Source organism: Cricetulus griseus (assembly GCF_003668045.3).
Source record: "Cricetulus griseus strain 17A/GY chromosome 1 unlocalized genomic scaffold, alternate assembly CriGri-PICRH-1.0 chr1_0, whole genome shotgun sequence".
NCBI lineage: Eukaryota > Metazoa > Chordata > Mammalia > Rodentia > Cricetidae > Cricetulus > Cricetulus griseus.
Window position 1 is genome coordinate 173,742,135 of NW_023276806.1, and position 7,778 is coordinate 173,749,912.

Below are 7,778 nucleotides of genomic sequence, written 5' to 3' on the forward strand. Positions count from 1 at the left end.
AATAGACAGGAAAGAATAGACGCCAACCCAATCCGCCCGCGATGCTTATAAGGCAATGGCGCGGGAAGCCAGGCGGCAGAACCTGGCGGCTAACTGAGGTGGGTCCAAGTGTCCTTGGCCCGCGTCCATACCTCTTGGGTCCTGGGTGTCCTCAGAGTGGCAGTCTGTCCTCCGGCGCATCTGCCGATAACAGTTGAGGTGGCGCCATGTGCTCAGAGAAGAAAAGACCCCTGACCCCCTGACCCATGCATGCCACGTGCATGGGCAATGTGGGACAGAAAGAGATGCTTAAGAAACACATAACACAAATGACAGCACATTAGACAGCACAAACATTAGACAGGACAAACCGCGGCAAAGAAATGGTGCCCCAAACCAAAATTACAACCAAACCTTGGACTTTCATCCAGGGTGGAACCAAGGTTCTCGCAAGTCTGCTTACCCTATGGTTCAATTACAAATTCTGCGCAGATCAAATACAAATTACAAATTCTGCGCAGATCAAATCAAGCAACCCTCGGACTTTCATCCAGGGCAGGACTTCAGAGTCTTCCCCAGAAGTCCGAATTACAAATACAAATTCTGCGCAGATCAAATACAAATCATGGCACCAAACAAAACAGCAAGAGACAAAACAAGAAACATAGAACATTGAACATATATAAGTTGCGAGCTTTAATCATCTTACCTCCAAGATCGAATCCATTCAGGTGAAGGGTGGTCGCAAATCCCGGACGAGCCCCCAAAATGTTAGACCCCCGAAAACTCAAGTATCCGGGGTCTCAGGCCAGGTTCGCGGTCACCCCAATCACCAGGCGGATTCGAGAGCTTGCTGCAAACTGCACGAGGCTTTATTGTAATTTAACGAGCTAACCCCATGTTAGCTTGGGTCTTTCACCCACCCGCCATGGTGGACAGCTAGAAAAAGACCGCTCCTACGGGCTCCCAAAAGATCCTATAGGGCAGCGTAAGGGGAGTGTCTAGGGGTACGCACAGGCTCACGATTGGTGTGCCTCCAGGCTTGGAGGGCTTGCCCTGTGTTGATTGGTCAACTGGTTGTTATGGCTCATAGGCCCTCCCAGGGTGGTTGCTATGCTCTCTACGTCATTGTCGTGCGCTTGTCCGTAAAGCACACCCAGGGTCGTAAAGCATAGCGCCACCAGCTAACTTCTGATTGGTTCCTTGTCACAAGACAGGCATCTGACCTCTAAGTGACTAAAGTTCCTTGTCACGAGACAGGCATCTGACCTCTACGTGACCAAGGCAGGTTTATGGCAAGCACGTGTTCGGCTGTTATGGCTGCCAAAAGGAAGCTGGTTCCTTCATTCCCCCATTTTCTTTTTTGTAAATTCCAATCATGGAATTGCTGTCTCTCTAGTATCCCCATCAGGGAGTGATAGGTACTGGCATCCCCATGTAAGGGAGTTCCCTTTGACTTAGCATTTTAACCAGGGAAAATGGACGGCGAAATTCTTTTCTAAACTGCTTCCTGCTGACTTTGGGACGAAGTTAGGGACCCCAGAAGGTTGAAATGCTAGTCAAAAGCAAAAAGGAATTTAGGCAATGGGGAATTCATCAGGGGCTTCTGGTTAGCAGACACTGTTGCAGAGACAGGGTGTCCATATCAGCTGAACTGGTTCACATCCATAGCAAGTCTAGGGCTCACAGTCTACTTAGAACAGCCTGTAGTCAGCAACTGATACTCAGATGTCAGCCAGAAGCAGAAACCTGTTTAAGACATGTTTAAACTAGGAACAGAGGTTAAAACTTATTTATTGAAGCCCACAGTGCAGAAAAAGCAGATATCTGGATATCTGTTTAAACAGCAGGAACATACTTAGCAAAAACTACAGATTTGGGCTATAAGCATGTACATTTTTCTTCTGTCCAGAGTGCCAGGTATGGATTGGACAGAGGTGCCTTTGGCCTGATGAAAAGCCCTTTAAGTTTGTACTTAGATGACAACCAAAATAAACTTAAAAACTTTGAGCTTGTGCCTGAACAGTAGATAGTTACTATTTTATCAGCTAACATACTGACTAGTCTATAGTGGATCTGACTGCCTGATGCTGTCAAGCTGACATCCAGTAATATTTTAGAGATCTGAGAAGGGTATATTTTATCCGAATCTACTGAAAAGTGACAGAAGCCAGTCTATATACAGTTAGCCACACCCAAGTTTCTCCATTACCGCTGGAGGCAGCTGTCTCAAAGAACAGTAATCTCCACCAGGCCTATACTGTGAGAGGTTTTTTCCTCTCTGTGGAAGAGGGACATGGAAAAGACTGACCTTGTTTTGTCTAGGCAAAGGGGTACAATCAATTTTCCAGTGTCCAGCAGCTTTGTCCACAGTCTCGGCCAGGTCCTGGCAGGCGGCAGGTATCACATCTGAGCATCTTGCTCACTGGTCCAGGTGCAGGAACTGGGTTGCCTCATAATCTTTGGAGACTTTGGGTCACTGTCCGGATCTGGCAGTCTGTCTGACATTATAAACTTTAAAGATAACAATTTAAATGCCATATTTTGAAGATCTCTGAAGCATTAGAGGTCTGTTTTAGTTGCTTGCCTTAAGCATACAAGAAGCACACAGGTGGCTAGGTAAAGTCTTATTTCTGTAATTAATTTTTAGTCTGACTGTAACTGGTTTTAACTTAGTAAAATATTTGAAACAGCACAGCTGAACTTAAAACTATATAGAGCTACCTTATATTTCTTAAACAGTAGCTTAACTTCTTTCTGAGACAGGGTTTTTCTGTGACTTTGAGGCCTGTCCTGGAATTCGATCTGCCGGACCAGGCAGGCCTTGAACTCATAAAGATCCATCTGCCTCTTACTCCCGAGTGGTGGGATTAAAGGCGTATGCCACCAACGCCCTAAACTTAAAGGTGTGTGCCACCAATACCCTGAGCTTAAAGGTGTGTGTTACCAACATCTTAAACTTAATTTTTAAAAACATGAACTGTAACATCTTAAAATAGATCAGCATCTTTCACAAAACAAGAACTTTACATTGTCAGGCTTTGCTTAAGAATAATTTTAAATTGAAGCTCTTTAAGTACAAACATTAATAAAAACAAACATTTGAAAACTGGTTTTAAAAGAAATTTAAATTCCCTTAAGGTCTTTCTGTAATATATAGAAGCATTAACATTTTAAATCTTAATTGAAAAACTTGTTTCTAAGATGGTACCTCTAATTTCCATGCGGTCACCTTTAGTCAAGATGGCGGTTTAAGTATTCTTTTTTTAACTTTAGCAAAATGGCGACCAGTCAAGTCATGTGACCAGTTACAAAATGGCCGTAACTTGCTTTGCTTAACATGCTTAAGTTTATACCAGGAAATAGAACATTTTTAAAACAAGTATACATAATTTACTTGAGAAATAAACAGGACTTTTTAAAACAGAATTAGCTCAATATGGTTAAAATTTTAACTTATATTACCATTTTTAAAATTTACTATTTGTAGACATGAGAAACCATAGCACAGTTTACATTTTTCTCTGACTTGTAACAATCTTTTCTCTAACCTTTGACAATTTTCCTCTGACCTTCTATAACTTATTTTAACCCTCTATAACTTTCTGTAACAATTTTTTTTGACCTTTAACAACTTTTTACAACTTGCTTTAACTCTCTATAACCTTTTAGTTCATTTCTCTGACTTTCTTAGACATTTTTAGACATATTTTTTTCCTTTTTCTCTTTATTACTTAAGTCTCTTACATTTTTTTTTCTCAGTTAACATAAAAATTTTGTCAAAGTCCCTTTTATAGTTCTTAATAACTTTAAGGCCATTTAGATGTCCGGATCAGGCCAGATAAGTTCATACGCTCGAGCTCCATGTGCTCAAGGCAGAGAGACCTGGGGTAGGGGTGCTGCTGGTAACCCCAGACCCTAGGCCAATCCAGGGGTGGGAAAGACTCCTGCGGCCCCCCTGCATACCATGTGTGTGGAGCACAGAAAGATGGGTAGCAGATGGTGGCCTTGTAGCCATGTTCCCTCAGACCAGGGAAACAGCCACAACGGCAGCTGGGGCAGAAACAGCCCTACTGGGCATGCCTCATAGACCCGCAGGTGGGAATAGAAAGGGGGTGTTGTGGTGGATCCTGAATTGAAAACCAATGATGATAACACAGAATAGACAGGAAAGAATAGACGCCAACCCAATCCGCCCGCGATGCTTATAAGGCAATGGCGCGGGAAGCCAGGCGGCAGAACCTGGCGGCTAACTGAGGTGGGTCCAAGTGTCCTTGGCCCGCGTCCATACCTCTTGGGTCCTGGGTGTCCTCAGAGTGGCAGTCTGTCCTCCGGCGCATCTGCCGATAACAGTTGAGGTGGCGCCATGTGCTCAGAGAAGAAAAGACCCCTGACCCCCTGACCCATGCATGCCACGTGCATGGGCAATGTGGGACAGAAAGAGATGCTTAAGAAACACATAACACAAATGACAGCACATTAGACAGCACAAACATTAGACAGGACAAACCGCGGCAAAGAAATGGTGCCCCAAACCAAAATTACAACCAAACCTTGGACTTTCATCCAGGGTGGAACCAAGGTTCTCGCAAGTCTGCTTACCCTATGGTTCAATTACAAATTCTGCGCAGATCAAATACAAATTACAAATTCTGCGCAGATCAAATCAAGCAACCCTCGGACTTTCATCCAGGGCAGGACTTCAGGGTCTTCCCCAGAAGTCCGAATTACAAATACAAATTCTGCGCAGATCAAATACAAATCATGGCACCAAACAAAACAGCAAGAGACAAAACAAGAAACATAGAACATTGAACATATATAAGTTGCGAGCTTTAATCATCTTACCTCCAAGATCGAATCCATTCAGGTGAAGGGTGGTCGCAAATCCCGGACGAGCCCCCAAAATGTTAGACCCCCGAAAACTCAAGTATCCGGGGTCTCAGGCCAGGTTCGCGGTCACCCCAATCACCAGGCGGATTCGAGAGCTTGCTGCAAACTGCACGAGGCTTTATTGTAATTTAACGAGCTAACCCCATGTTAGCTTGGGTCTTTCACCCACCCGCCATGGTGGACAGCTAGAAAAAGACCGCTCCTACGGGCTCCCAAAAGATCCTATAGGGCAGCGTAAGGGGAGTGTCTAGGGGTACGCACAGGCTCACGATTGGTGTGCCTCCAGGCTTGGAGGGCTTGCCCTGTGTTGATTGGTCAACTGGTTGTTATGGCTCATAGGCCCTCCCAGGGTGGTTGCTATGCTCTCTACGTCATTGTCGTGCGCTTGTCCGTAAAGCACACCCAGGGCCATAAAGCATAGCGCCACCAGCTAACTTCTGATTGGTTCCTTGTCACAAGACAGGCATCTGACCTCTAAGTGACTAAGGTTCCTTGTCACGAGACAGGCATCTGACCTCTACGTGACCAAGGCAGGTTTATGGCAAGCACGTGTTCGGCTGTTATGGCTGCCAAAAGGAAGCTGGTTCCTTCAAAACCATGACTAAGAATAGTTTTCATTAAAATATTTATATAAACATGTACCAGGTTTCTCTTATCCCTATAACTTAATCTTAAAATATTTCCTCAGATTAATTTTAAATATGGTAAGTGAAAGGTTCAGGCATTATGCTGGCCTGCCCCTGTTACCTGGTGGAACAGGCAGTACCCTGGTCAGCCCAAGGTTCCATGGGAACTAATTCTGCACACAGGTGCAGAGGACCCCTTTAAAAGACAAGTCCCTGCCCATTTACGCTCTGTTTCCTCTGTTTCCCCGCTCTGCTTTGTCTCTGCTTTCTCTCTACTCTGTCTCCCACCTATGCTCTCGCTCTGTCTCTCTATGGCGACCGGCCATGGCAGTCAGCCACTTACCCCTGTTCTTCTTCTTAGTCTCCTCATTCTGCAGGGCCTTATAATAAACTTATAGTCAATATGTCTGTCTCAGCATTTCTTCTTTTTAAACAAAAGAATAACATTTTGGCGCCTGGACGTGGAAAGGCTCTGTCCTTGCACCTTCTCCCGAGGCCCGCTGACGGACACATGTGGTAAGGCAAGGGTATCCTTACAACCCACTTCCATCTCCGCTTTTCCTGGTACTCCCTCCTGCCTGCAGCAGCCTGAGATGCCGGAACTCAACTCGCTGCTTTTCCAACTAAGGATCTCTTAAACTCACTGATCTGCCTATTCGCTTCAATCTGGTAAGATACCCAGAACCTTTCCCATGGGGGCAGACCCAGCACTGCTCACTCTGGGTCCATTTTTCGGTTTTGGGCCTGCTCTCAGACAGGGCAATCTGTGCCATTTTTTGGCCTTGCCCACGGGAAATACATTTTTCCGGGATCTTTTGGTGACTGCCAGCGAGTAGGTAAATGAGTGGAGTTCTGCCTCCCAATGAGAAATTACTTTCACATAGGAATGTCCCTCATTGTTCTGTTTGCTCTATCTCTGACTGTGTTTCTTCTTGGTTGGCAATGTCTGCTTGAGACACTCTGAGAGTTTTTTGTTTGTTTGCTGGTTCTCATTTTTTCACATAAATGAGGTTTGAAACTTTCCTGGCAATTGAGAATGTGCTTACGGGGGTTGGCATCTCAACCACATGGGCTAACCTGGGGGCTGCCATCTTGGTCATAACCAGGTTACCTAGCTTTGGCCTGCCCACTCAGTTCAATGACTTACACAGGCAAGCACTGCCACCTGACATCTTGCTTTTTATATCTTCTTTCACTTGTTGGGTGCATTTCCTGAGGGTCAAGCATGGGATCCCGCTCCAGGAGTGGTGCTTTTTTGCTTTTTCAGTTCGGACCGCTGGGTCCTTTTTCGGTTTCAGGACAGCTGTGTCCCCTTCGGGGCCAGGCCCCTGGCAACTCCCATGGGCAGACGTGCATCCGGAGAGGAGCGTTTTGCTGGTTTTCCACTTGCCTCACCCATGAGAAATGCATAGAGGAACCTTTCTGGTTTCATCCAACAAGCAGGTAAACAGACAAAAGCGGCTTACGGTCCCCATCGTTTTGGTCATATGACCTACCTGTAGGCATGCCCAGCTCCAGCGGCCTGTGCCAGCAAACCTGTCTGCCGGATTTTTTATTACTGCCAGATCTTTTTGCTTTTTATTTTATTTTTTGTCTGTGATTTCTTCTTTCACTGGCTCTGTCGTTCATGGCTTGTTTACTAAATACTGTGCCTTTCCAGGGCCCTCTGTTTAAGTCTACCCTGTCTCTTTAAATCTCCTGTCTGTTTGCTACAATGTATGGATCAGAGATTACATTCTGGTTTCCCCTTTACTGTTATCCAGTCCTGCTTGTCTTTGTACCTGTAATTTAATTTTATACTTATCTAGCTCTATATACAACTTAAATTAAACTGTTAAGTCTCATATTTCTAAATTGCTATATATCTTTAAATGATGGTAAACATTTAAAGTCATAAAGGTCTAATTTAACTATACTTAAAATATAAGCTAAGTCTATACAACTTAAATTTAACTCATGTATCTTTAAATGATAATGAAAATTTAAAATCATAACGATCTATTTCAAATTAACAAAATATTTATACCACTCAGTCTATCCTATAAGCCGTTTACAAAGGTACAGCTTTTATTACAAAAAGGAATTTTTTTCTAACTAAAGACAAACTTAACTGCTGAGATACTAAACTAGACAGCCCTCAAATGCTCAGAGATCTAGAGAATATGGCATTTAAAATGTTTTGTTAAAAAGCTTTTTATAACAGAGAGATAGGCCAGCTGCTGGCCCCACCCTATTTCCTCCTAGAAGACTGATGGGCACTGAAGAAGCTTCATCTTGAGT